Below are 12,667 nucleotides of genomic sequence, written 5' to 3' on the forward strand. Positions count from 1 at the left end.
GTTCCCCTTTCTCCGCATCCCCGCCAACATCTGTCGTTTCCTGACTTGTTAATTTTAGCCATTCTGACTGGTGTGAGGTGGTATCTCATTGAGGTTTTGATTTGGATTTCCGTGATGCCAAGCGATATTGAGCACTTTTTCATGTGTCTGTTGGCCATTTGGATGTCTTCTTTGGAAAAATGTCTGTTCATGTCTTCTGCCCATTTCTTGTTTGGATTCTTTGTTCTTTGGGTGTTGAGTTTGATGAGTTCTTTATAGATTTTGGATACTAGCCCTTTATCTGATATGTCATTTGCAAATATCTTCTCCCATTCTGTCAGTTGTCTTTTGGTTTTGTTGACTGTTTCCTTTGCTTTGCAAAAGCTTTTTATCTTGATGAAGTCCCAATAGTTCATTTTTGCCCTTGCTTCCCTTGCCTTTGGCGATGTTTCTAGGAAGAAGTTGCTTCGGCTGAGGTCAAAGAGGTTGCTGCCTGTGTTCTCCTTTAGGATTTTGATGGACTCCTGTCTCACATTGAGGTCTTTCAACCATTTGGAGTCTATTTTTGTGTGTGGTGTAAGGAAATGGTCCAGTTTCATTCTTCTGCATGTGGCTGTGCAATTTTCCCAACACCATTTGTTGAAGAGACTGTCTTTGTTCCATTGGACATTCTTTCCTGCTTTGTCAAAGATGAGTTGACCATAGAGTTGAGGGTCCATTTCTGGGCTCTCTATTCTGTTCCATTGATCTATGTGTCTGTTTTTGTGCCAGTACCATGCTGTCTTGACGATGACAGCTTTGTAATAGAGCTGGAAGTCCGGAATTGTGATGCCGCCGGCTTTGCTTTTCTTTTTCAACATTCCTCTGGCTATGCGGGGTCTTTTCTGGTTCCATACAAATTTTAGGATGATTTGTTCCATTTCTTTGAAAAAAGTGGATGGTATTTTGATGGGGATTGCATTGAATGTGTAGATTGCTCTAGGTAGCATTGACATCTTCACAATATTTGTTCTTCCAGTCCATGAGCATGGAACGTTTTTCCATTTCTTTGTGTCTTCCTCAATTTCTTTCATGAGTATTTTATAGTTTTCTGAGTACAGATTCTTTGTCTCTTTGGTTAGATTTATTCCTAGGTATCTTATGGTTTTGGGTGCAATTGTGAATGGGATCGACTCCTTAATTTCTCTTTCTTCTGTCTTGTTGTTGGTGTATAGGAATGCCACTGACTTCTGTGCATTGATTTTATATCCTGCCACTTTACTGAATTCCTGTATGAGTTCTAGCAGTTTTGGGGTGGAGTCTTTTGGGTTTTCCACATAAAGTATCATATCATCTGCAAAGAGTGAGAGTTTGACTTCTTCTTTGCCAGTTTGGATGCCTTTGATTTCTTTTTGTTGTCTGATTGCTGTGGCTAGGATTTCCAATACTATGTTGAATAGCAGTGGTGATAGTGGACATCCCTGCCGCATTCCTGACCTTAGGGGGAAAGCTCTCAGTTTTTCCCCATTGAGAATGATATTTGCTGTAGGTTTTTCATAGATGGCTTTTATGATATTGAGGTATGTACCCTCGATCCCTATACTCTGAAGAGTTCTGATCAAGAAAGGATGCTGTACTTTGTCAAAAGCTTTTTCTGCATCTATTGAGAGGATCATATGATTCTTGTTCTTTCTTTTGTTAATGTACTGTATCACATTGATTGATTTGCGGATGTTGAACCAACCTTGCAGCCCAGGGATAAATCCCACTTGGTCATGGTGAATAATCCTTTTAATGTCCTGTTGGATCCTATTGGCTAGTATTTTGGTGAGAATTTTTGCATCCATGTTCATCAGGGATATTGGTCTGTAATTCTCCTTTTTGATGGGGTCTTTGTCTGGTTTTGGGATCAAGGTAATGCTGGCCTCATAAAATGAGTTTGGAAGTTTTCCTTCCATTTCTACTTTTTGTAACAGTTTCAGAAGAATGGGTATTAATTCTTCTTGAAATGTTTGGTAGAATTCCCCTGGGAAGCCATCTGGCCCTGGGCTTTTGTTTTTTGGGAGATTTTTGATGACTGCTTCAATTTCCTTAGTGGTTATAGGTCTGTTCAGGTTTTCTATTTCATCCTGGTTCAGTTTTGGTAGTTGATCCATCTCTAGGAATGCATCCATTTCTTCCAGGTTATCTAATTTGCTGGCATAGAGTTGCTCATAATATGTTCTTATAATTGTTTGTATTTCTTTGGTGTTGGTTGTGATCTCTCCTCTTTCATTCATGATTTTGTTGATTTGGGTCATTTCTCTTCTCTTTTTGATAAGTCTGGCCAGGGGTTTATCAATCTTGTTAATTCTTTCAAAGAACCAGCTCCTAGTTTCGTTGATCTGTTCTACTGTTCTTTTAGTTTCTATTTCATTGATTTCTGCTCTGATCTTTATTATTTCTCTTCTCCTGCTGGGTTTAGGCTTTATTTGCTGTTCTTTCTCCAGCTCCTTTAGGTGTAGGGTTAGGTTGTGTACTTGAGACCTTTCTTGCTTCTTGAGAAAGGCTTGTATTGCTATATACTTTCCTCTTAGGACTGCCTTTGCTGCATCCCAAAGATTTTGAATAGTTGTGTTTTCATTTTCATTGGTTTCCATGTATTTTTTTAATTCTTCTTTAATTTCCTGGTTGACCCACTCATTCTTCAGTAGGATGTTCTTTAGCCTCCATGTATTTGAGTTCTTTCCGACTTTCCTCTTGTGATTGAGTTCTAGTTTCAAAGCATTGTGGTCTGAAAATAGGCAGGGAATGACCCCAATCTTTTGGTACCGGTTGAGACCTGATTTATGACCTAGGATGTGATTGATTCTGGAGAATGTTCCATGGGCACTAGAGAAGAATGTGTATTCCGTTGCTTTGGGGTGGAATGTTCTGAATATGTCTGTGAAGTCCATTTGGTCCATTGTGTCATTTAAAGTCTTTATTTCCTTGTCGATCTTTTGCTTAGACGATCTGTCCATTTCGGGGGGGGGTGTTAAAGTCCCCCACTATTATTGTATTGTTGTTGATGTGTTTCTTTGCTTTTGTTATTAATTGCCTTATATAATTGGCTGCTCCCATATTAGGGGCATAGATATTTACAATTGTTAGATCTTCTTGTTGGATAGATCCTTTAAGTAGGATATAATGTCCTTCCTCATCTCTTATTACCGTCTTTGGTTTAAAATCTAATTTGTCTGATATAAGGATTGCCACCCCAGCTTTCTTTTGGTGTCCATTAGCATGGTAAATGGTTTTCCACCCCCTCACTTTCAATCTGGGCGTGTCTTTGGTTCTAAAATGAGTCTCTTGCAGACAGCATATCGATGGGTCTTGTTTTTTAATCCAGTCTGATAGCCTGTGTCTTTTGATTGGGGCATTGAGCCCATTTACATTCAGGGTAACTATTGAAAGATAGGAATTTAGTGCCATTGTATTGCCTGTAAGGTGACTGTTACCGTATATTGTCTGTGTTCCTTTCTGGTCTATGTTGCTTTTAGGCTCTCTCTTTGCTTAGAGGACCCCTTTCAAGATTTCCTGTAGGGCTGGTTTTGTGTTTGCAAATTCCTTTAGTTTTTGTTTGTCCTGGAAGCTTTTTATCTCTCCTTCAATTTTCAATGACAGCCTAGCTGGATAGAGTATTCTTGGCTGCATATTTTTCTCATTTAGTGCTCTGAATATATCCTGCCAGTCCTTTCTGGCCTGCCAGGTCTCTGTGGATAGGTCTGTTGCCAATCTAATGTTTCTACCCTTGTAGGTTACATATCTCTTCTCCCGAGCTGCTTTGAGGATTTTCTGTTTGTCTATGAGACTCGTAAGTTTTACTATTAGATGTCGGGGTGTTGACCTATTTTTATTGATTTTGAGAGGGGTTCTCTGTGCTTCCTGGATTTTCATGCCTGTTTCCTTCCCCAAATTAGGGAAGTTCTCTGCTATAATTTGCTCCATTATACCTTCTGCCCCTCTCTCTCTTTCTTCTTCTTCTGGGATCCCAATTATTCTAATGTTGTTTCGTCTTATGGTATCGCTTATCTCTCGAATTCTGCCCTCGTGATCCAGTAGTTGTTTATCTCTCTTTTTCTCAGCTTCTTTATTTTCTAACATTTCATCTTCTATATTACTGATTCTCTCTTCTGCCTCATTTATTCTAGCAGTTAGCGCCCCCATTTTTGATTGCACCTTATTAATAGCCTTTTTGATTTCTACTTGGTTGGATTTTAGTTCTTTTACTTCTCCAGAAAGGGTTTCTCTAATAACGTCCATATTTTTTTCAAGCCCAGCTAGTATCTTTAAAGTGATGATTCTGAACTCTAGTTCTGACATCGTACTAATGTCCGTATTGAGTAGGTCCCTGGTAGTCGGTACTACCTCTTGTTCTTTTTGTTGAGGTGATTTTTTCCGTCTTGTCATTTTGTGCAGAGGAGAATAGATTAATGAGAGAACAAAATGCTAGCAGAGTAACAACGTCCCCAGAAAATATACTCTAAACAAATCAGAAAAGACCTGAAGCAGTGGGAAAAGAAAGGGAAAGAGAGAAAAAAGAAAAAGAAAAAGATAAAAACAAAAACAAACAAAACAAAACAGCAACAACAAAAAAAACCCAGAATGTGATCAAATATGATCAGGCTGGTATATAGATCAGTGCCACACACTGGATTTGAGGTGTATTTTGGTCTTTTAGAAGAAAGTGCCTCCCAAAATTTTAAAGAAAGAAAAACTTATATATGTACAAAAATAAGGGTTGATATGATGAAGGGATGGAATATGACTGTAAAGATGGAAAGTATAAAAAATTTTATAAAAGGAATTGATAAGTTGTTTGATAAAAGAAAGAAGAGGATTTAAAAAAAGAAAAAAGAAAAAAAAAGGGAGAGGATGTGATCAGGCAGGGGAATAGAAAACACCATATACTAGAGATTTAGGGTATATTTTAATCTGTTAGAAGAAACTATCTCAACATTTTAAAGAGAGAACAACTTATATATATAAGCCAAAATACGGGTAACTACTATGAAGGGATAGAATATGACTCTAAAAATGAAAAATAAAAATGTTTTTTTTAAAAAAAGGGATTGATAAGATGTTGGTTGAAAAAGGGAAAAAGAAAAATTCAAAATGAAAAAAAAGAAAAAAAGACAGTTAAAAAAAAATTAACTTTGAAAGACTAAAGAATCATGGTAAAAAAGCCATGAATTCTATGTGCAGTATTCCCCTAGCGCTGGAGTTCTGCCGTTCTCATTGATCGGTAAACTTGGTCTTGGCTGGCTGTTCTCGCTGATCTTCTGGGGAGGGGCCTGTTGCCGTGGTTTCCAAATGTCTTTGCCAGAGGCGGAATTGCCCCGCCCTTGCCCCCTCCCGGCTAAGTAATCTGCTCGGGTTTGCTCTCAGGAGCTTTTGTTCCCTGCGAGCTTTCCGTACAGCTTTGGAGGCGGAGAGTGAAAATGGCGGCCTCCCAATCTCCGCCCCGGAGGAGCCGAGAACTCGGGGCCCAGCTTCTCAGTGAGCCCCCAGAGAAAAGCCGTCAGTCACTCCCGTCTCCCCGGTCTCCAGCCGCACTCCGTGCTCACCCGGCCTGTGACCGCGCATTTCTATCTCTGGCACCCGACCCCGGGTGGAGTCTCCAAACCCAGCAGATCCCTGCGGTGCACTCCCGTGCGGCTCCTCCCCGGGGAGGAAGGTGAGTCTCCCCGGATCTGCCGCTTGTTGGGTCCCTGCTGGAGGAGCAGTGGCCCGACTCTGCCACGGATCACGGTTTATGGCAACCCCGAGCTGAGAGCCCGCGCCTGGGCTCCGCCTCTGCAGCCGGCTTCCCTGCTCCGATACCTGGGAGCTCTGCCACACTCAGGCACCCCCGGTCTTTCTGTGACCCCGAGGGTCCTGAGACCACACTGTCCCGGAGGGTTCCACCCCCCGCTTAGCCACTGGAGTGACGTCCCTCGGCGGAGCAGACTTTTAAAAGTTCCGATTTTGTGCTCCGCGGCGCTATCACTTGCCAGAAGCGGCCGACGGAGGCCCCTCCCCCGCCGTCTATCCTCCCGAATATCGCCTCGGATTCACTTCTCCACACGTCCTACCTTCCAGAAAGTGGTCGCTTTTCTGATGAGAGAGTTGTTGCTCTTCTTTTCTTCGATCTCCTGTTGAGTTTGTAGGTGTTCAGAATGGTTTGATCCCTATCCAGCTGAATTCCTGAGAGGAGACGAAATCCAGGTCTCCTACTCCTCCGCCATCTTGCTCCGCCCTCCTTGGTCTGTAGTTTTCTTATTATACCTAGTCTTATTTTGGTATCAGGATGATACTAGTCTAATAGAATAATTGGGAAGTGTTTCTCGCTCTTTTATATTGTTAATGTAATCGTAATCATATTGAAAAATTTACTATGAGGAAGAATACACTTCTAGAAATTCTGAAATATATTTATAAATTTGCCGATCCATACAATGTTAGTGTAATAGGCAGTACACAATTGCTTACTTCTTAGTTTTCATTAGAAATTACAGTTTCTGGGGCACTTGGGAGGCTCAGTCGGTTAAGTGTGATCCAGGGGTCCTGGGATCAAGCCCAGGTCAGGCTCCCTGCTCAGCGGGGAGTTGGCTTCTCCCTCTCCCTCTACCCCTCCCCCTGCTCATGCTCTCTCAAATAGAATTAAAAAAAATTTTTTTTAAAAATTTTTAAATTACGGTTTTTAAAGATTAAGAATGCTAATCAATATATGTAAATTAAAAGTGCTAGAAATAATAAGGGTGAAAGGAAACAACCGTGTATGAAAAGTAGGTAAGGAAAATAGGGTATTTTTTAAAAAAATTATTTATTTAAGAGAGAGAGAGATAGCGAGCACGAGCAGGGGGGAGAGGGAGAAGCAGGCTCCCCACTGAGCAGGGAGCCAGATGCGGGGCTCCATCCCAGGCCCTGGGATCAAGGCAGACACTTAAGCATAACCAGCTGAGCCACCCAGGTGACCCGAAAATAGGGTATTTTTAAAAATTTTTATTTAAATTCAATTTAGTTAACATATACTGTATTATTAATTTCAGAGGTAGAATTTACTGATTCATCAGTTGCGTATAACACCCAGTTCTCAGTACATCAAGTGCTCTCCTTAATGCCCATCCCCCCATCCCCCTACCCCCCCTCCCTTCCAGCAACCCTCAGTTTGTTTCCAATAGTTAAGAGTCTCTTATGGTTTGCCTTCCAGTTTTTATCTTATTTTATTTTTCCTTCCCTTCCCCTATGTTCATCTGTTTTGTTTCTTAAATTCCACATATGAGTGAAGAAATCATATGGTATTTATCTTTCTCTGACTGACTTATTTCGCTTAGCATAATATAGGGTGTGTTTCTTGGGAAAGGAAAGGTATGAAGGACTTGTTTTTGTTAAGGGAAAAAGAGAGTAATTTTGTCCTAAAGTAGAATGACTGGTAGTTCCAGAATGAGAAAAAGGAAAATACAGGACAAAAACTGAATGGATAGAAGGTTTGTGCAAAAGGAATCTTGGGAAAGGAATTTTATGTGTGGTCAAGCTGGCTATGATTAGAATAGATTTATTTATAGGTTTTTAAAGAATGAGGCTTAATATCAAAAGTACACTGGTGCAAAATTCAAATTTGTTTTTCTCTCTGTTAAAAAGACAAAGTTTTCTTGGACTATTGGTTGGCTCTTGATAAGAGATTATGAAATGTTTTTCTTTTCCTTTTGGGTAATCTGCCTGGGAAGAAAAGATTTTGTGTTTTACCAAAATAATTTCCTGTGCTTCCTGTTGTCTTTATTGAGGTCTTTGATTACATGAAAGAACAGAGTCTTCTCAATATGAAAAGAGTTATATTTTATTTACAACATTGTAACTTTCTGTATTTGCCTTTAAAATCTTTTATTGTCACTTTGGTTAAATACATAAGTATTGTTTCATAATGATCTGTGATCCTATTTAATAAAATGTTCAAATCTTTGACATTTTGGTCAACTTTTCAAAATAAAATGTTAAATAGAACCTTTTTTACCTCAAGGTAACTTTGAGATTTTCTAGAAGTCCCTGGAAAATCTCAAAATATTTTTCTCTCACCTTGTAAAAGAGCAATGTTAAACTAATTAGGCTTATTTGGTGTATTAAATTACATGGGAAGCATTGCCAAATAAGAAGTGATGATAAGCCTTCTTTGGTTATATACATATGGGTATATATTACTATTACAAATATTCTAGAATTGTTTGAAGTTCATAGAAATTTGTCAGTATGCTCATTGTCCAATTATTATCTTAAATTGCTGTTTGCCACAGAGATAACTAAATCTCCTTTTCAAATAAACTCTCATCAGATCTTTAACCACAGCCATTTTTTAAGTCATTTTGTCATTTGCAGACAATTATTATTTCACTCTGATGCTTTTGCAGAAGTGTTTCACCCTCAGAGAGATTTAGGACAGGACTCTGATAAGTATTCTAGAACACATTATTCTGATAATTATAACATCATACCACTAAACTGGATAAGAATTTCTAGAACTCTAATGGAAAAATTGGATTCAAATAGAACAAGAATTAACATGGTATTTAATGAACTGGTGAGGATGATTATAATTTTTATGACTTTTTTTGAAACAACTCTGGTTCTTTGATGTTTTGTTTTCCAGATGCAAGGAAACCTTTTTGTCTTTTCTTTTAAGCTCCATAATTTGGTAAATTATTCTTTTATAAACAGAATCAAAATATTTATCTTTTCCCCTACTTGATCCTTCCAGCATTTGGAAACTCTTAGTCAGTTTTTTTTTTTTTTTTACTTCTGTGATAATAAAATAATTCGCATACATTCAACAAAAATCTGTTTTCCTTGTAACAGGACACAATTGAAAGCATTGGTTATATTACTGAGACTTTGACTAGAATGTCATAGTTGAGAATGATCTGCATAAAATCAGATAGGACCAGACAGCTTTAAAGAACTAAGGTTGACTTTATGGAGCCAATAAAGCCCCTTGGAAAGACTGCCTGATGTCTTCCTTACAGGGTTACCAGCTATATCAGCTAAGAAAGGTCACATCCTGAGGCCCCAGGAATACCAGGATATTTTAGGGACCTTCAGGGAAGAGAGGAATTCACCCAAATCTGTAGGTTATTTCAGGGGACATCTGGCCAGTCCTTGGCTTGGCTTTCTAACCTTGAGAGGCTTTTAAAAGTCTAATCTGGGGGCGCCTGGGTGGCTCAGTCGTTAAGCGTCTGCCTTTAGCTCAGGTCATGATCCCAGTGTCCTGGGATGGAGACCTGCATCGGGCTCCCTGCTCCGTGGGAAGCCTGCTTCTCCCTCTCCCACTCCCCCTGCTTGTGTTCCCTCTCTCACTGTCTCTCTCTCTGTCAAAAAATAAATAAAATCTTTTAAAAAAAGGTCTAATCTGATCCAGCAATTGCACTACTAGGGGTTTACCCAAAGAATACAAAAATACTAATTCAAAGGATGCATGTGCCCTGATGTTTATGCAGCATTAGCTACAACAGCCAAATTATGGAAACAGCCCAAGTGTCCATCAACTGATGAATGGATAAAGAAGATGTGGTAATACATATACAGTGGAATATTACACATAAAAAAGAATGAAATCTTGCCATTTGCAATGTCATGGATGGAGCGAGATTATGCTAAGCGACATCGGTCAGTCAGAGAAACATAAATACCCTATGATTTCATTCATGTGGAATTTAAGAAACAAAACAAATGAGCAAAGGGGAAAAAAGGAGAGGCAAACCAAGAAACAGACTCTTAACTATAGAGAACAAACTGATGGTTGCCAGAGAGGAGGTGGTTAGGGGGATGGGTTAAATAGGTGATGGGGATTAAAGAGTGAAGTTGTGGTGAGCACCGTGTGTTGTATGGAAGTGTTGAATCACTATATTGTACACCTGAAACTAATATTACACTGTATGTTAACTGACTGGAATTTAAATTAAAACTTTTTAAGAAGTCCAATGTGAGATTCCTTATGAATAGTTTTAGCAAGGAGACTTAAAAATAGCCTATATGGTCGGGTGCCTGGGTGGCTCAGTGGGTTAAGCATCTGACTTCCACTCAGGTCATGATCCCAGGGTCCTGGGATCGAGTCCCACATCGGGCTCCCTGCTCAGCAGGGAGTCTGCATCTCTCTCTGCCCCTCACCCTGCTCTCGTGCTCTCTCTCTCTCTTGCTCACTTGTGCTCTCCCAAATAAATAAATAAATAAAATCTTTAAAAAAAAAATAGCCTATATGGTCAACCACTATTCTTCCTGTACTTCTATAAATAACCAGGCCAAGTTTAATAAGACTAGATTTATTTTGCTAACAAATTAGTCTTACTGTGATTATCTTTGCTAGAAATATGGGTAATTGTAGAGAGAAAAGTTATGTTTCATAGAAAACTGTAACACACTTTCGTGAATATTAGATTCTAGTTCTGTTTGTCTTTTTTTGAGGTTTTGTTATCTATCTGTAAACTGGCCTAGATTATGAATTTTTCCTATTTTTCTAAATACCTGGCTACAGTTCTCCAAACTAATGTTTACAACTTTCTCCTACCTTTCTGACCCGAAATCACTAAGAACAGAGTGCCCTGGATCCGTGTTGAAAGGGATCGTACTAGGTTCTCTTCACTACCCATATGGCACCAAACTTCAGGGCCTTGAACCTTAGGTCCACATCTCCCAGTTGAAAAGGGCTCTTTCAGGAGCTCTTGGGTCACTCAGTTGGTTAAGCATCCAACTATTGGTTTCGGCTTAGGTTGTGATCTCAGGGTCATGAGATCGACCCCTGTGTAGGGCTTTTCGCTCAGTGCGCAGAGTCTGCTTGGGATTCTTTCCGTCTTCCTCTCCCTCCACCTGCTCCCTCTCTCTCTCAAATAAATAAATTCTTAAAAGTAAATAAATACATACATAAATAAGTAAATAAGGGCATCTCCAGACTCTTGGAACTGCACACCAGCTGGAGATCTAATATTAACTAGGGAAGTTCCTCCCCAGAAGCAGATGGCATCTCAAGATGGACAACTCTCCCAATACCATGGGTCAAGATCTTCTTTATTTTTTTTATTTTTATTTTTAAAGATTTATTTATTTATTTATTTGACAGAGACAGAGTGAGAGAGGGAACAAAAGCAGGGCAAGTGGGAGAGGGAGAAGCAGGCCTCCCGTGGAGCAGGGAGCCCGATGCGGGGCTCAATCCCAGGATCCTCGGATCATGACCTGAGCCCAAGGCAGACGCCTAATGACTGAGCCACCCAGGCGCCCCAAGATCTTCTTCCTTAATATGAAAATTGTATTTATTTTTGCCTTTTAGCTACTCACTTTTTCTGTTAATGCATAGGAAGATGATGTTCTTGGGGCACCTGGGTGACTCAGTCGGTTAAAGGTGGGATAACCAAAGGGAGGGAATTATTAAAGTAATTGAACAAGAAGATCATTAGACTGAGGTGGCACTAATGACAAGCAAACCAATTGTTAATCAAACCAATACCTAAACCAGGGGTTAAGAAGAACAACCAATCACAAACAGCCAATTAGGCTTCCCAGATAATGCAGCTACTTAAGATATCCAATTAAATAATTTCCTCATTTTGCTTCTGCATCTTCTCTGTAAAAATCCTGCCCCTAGCTCCTGTCTGTGGAGCACTCCTAACCTCTTCCAATTTGGCACTGTTCGATTTGAGCTGATGTTTGCTCAAACTCTTAAAAAATGTTCATATGCCTCAGTTTATCTTTTAACAATACTTTGGGAGATTTGTAAAGTATTGGCATTTACTCTTCTTTAAACACTGGTAGATGTAAAGAAAAAACACACTCTTGTGTGTCTCCTCTACTCTCAATACTCTACTACAACACTATTTCACTCTGACAGCAGATGTGTGGGTTTTCCACACATCAAGGAATTCTGCAACACCTGCTGGGTGCCCTGTGTGTGAGCTACTCAATTCTGACACTGTCTACCAGGAGATAGCATCATATCCCACAGAGTAGTTCTACAACCCTGCACCCATCGCCACTTGAGATGCCAGTTGCAAGTCCAGGACACCTGTGCTTCTGACTGACTGGCTGGAGATTGGAGACTCCCATGGCCCGCAACTCAGGTGTAACTAATTTGCTAGAGCAGTTCAGAGAACTCAGGAAACGATTTTTCTTACTAGATTACCAGTTTATTATGAAAGGATATAACTCAGGAACGGCCAAATAGAAGAGATGCATAGGGCAAGGTATGTGAGAAAGGATGTAGAGCTTCCATGCCTTCTCTGGGAGAGCTACTCTACCAGAACCCCCATGCGTTTGCCAACTGGGAAGCTTCTTGAACCCCATATTTAGGGATTTTTGTGGAGGCTTCATTACATAGGCATGATTGATTAAATTATTGGCCATTGGCAATTAACTCAACCTCTAGCTCCCTTTCCTTCCCCTGAGGTGGGATGGGGGAGGGAAGGATGAGCTGAAAGTTCCACCCCTCTAATTATGGTTGGTTCCCTTGGCAACTAGCCTCCATCCTTCGGTTACCTAGGGACTTTTCAAAGGTCATCTCATTAATATAAACTGGTATGGTTGAAAAGGGCTCATTATGAATAATAAGACACCTTTATCCCTCTGATCACTTAAGAAGTTCCAAGGGTTTTAGGAGCTCTGTTCCAGGAACAAGACAGAGACCAAATATATATTTCTTATTATAAACCACAATATCACAGTAGAATTCACC

The sequence above is a fragment of the Neomonachus schauinslandi genome, chromosome X (assembly GCF_002201575.2).
Source record: "Neomonachus schauinslandi chromosome X, ASM220157v2, whole genome shotgun sequence".
Lineage (NCBI taxonomy): Eukaryota > Metazoa > Chordata > Mammalia > Carnivora > Phocidae > Neomonachus > Neomonachus schauinslandi.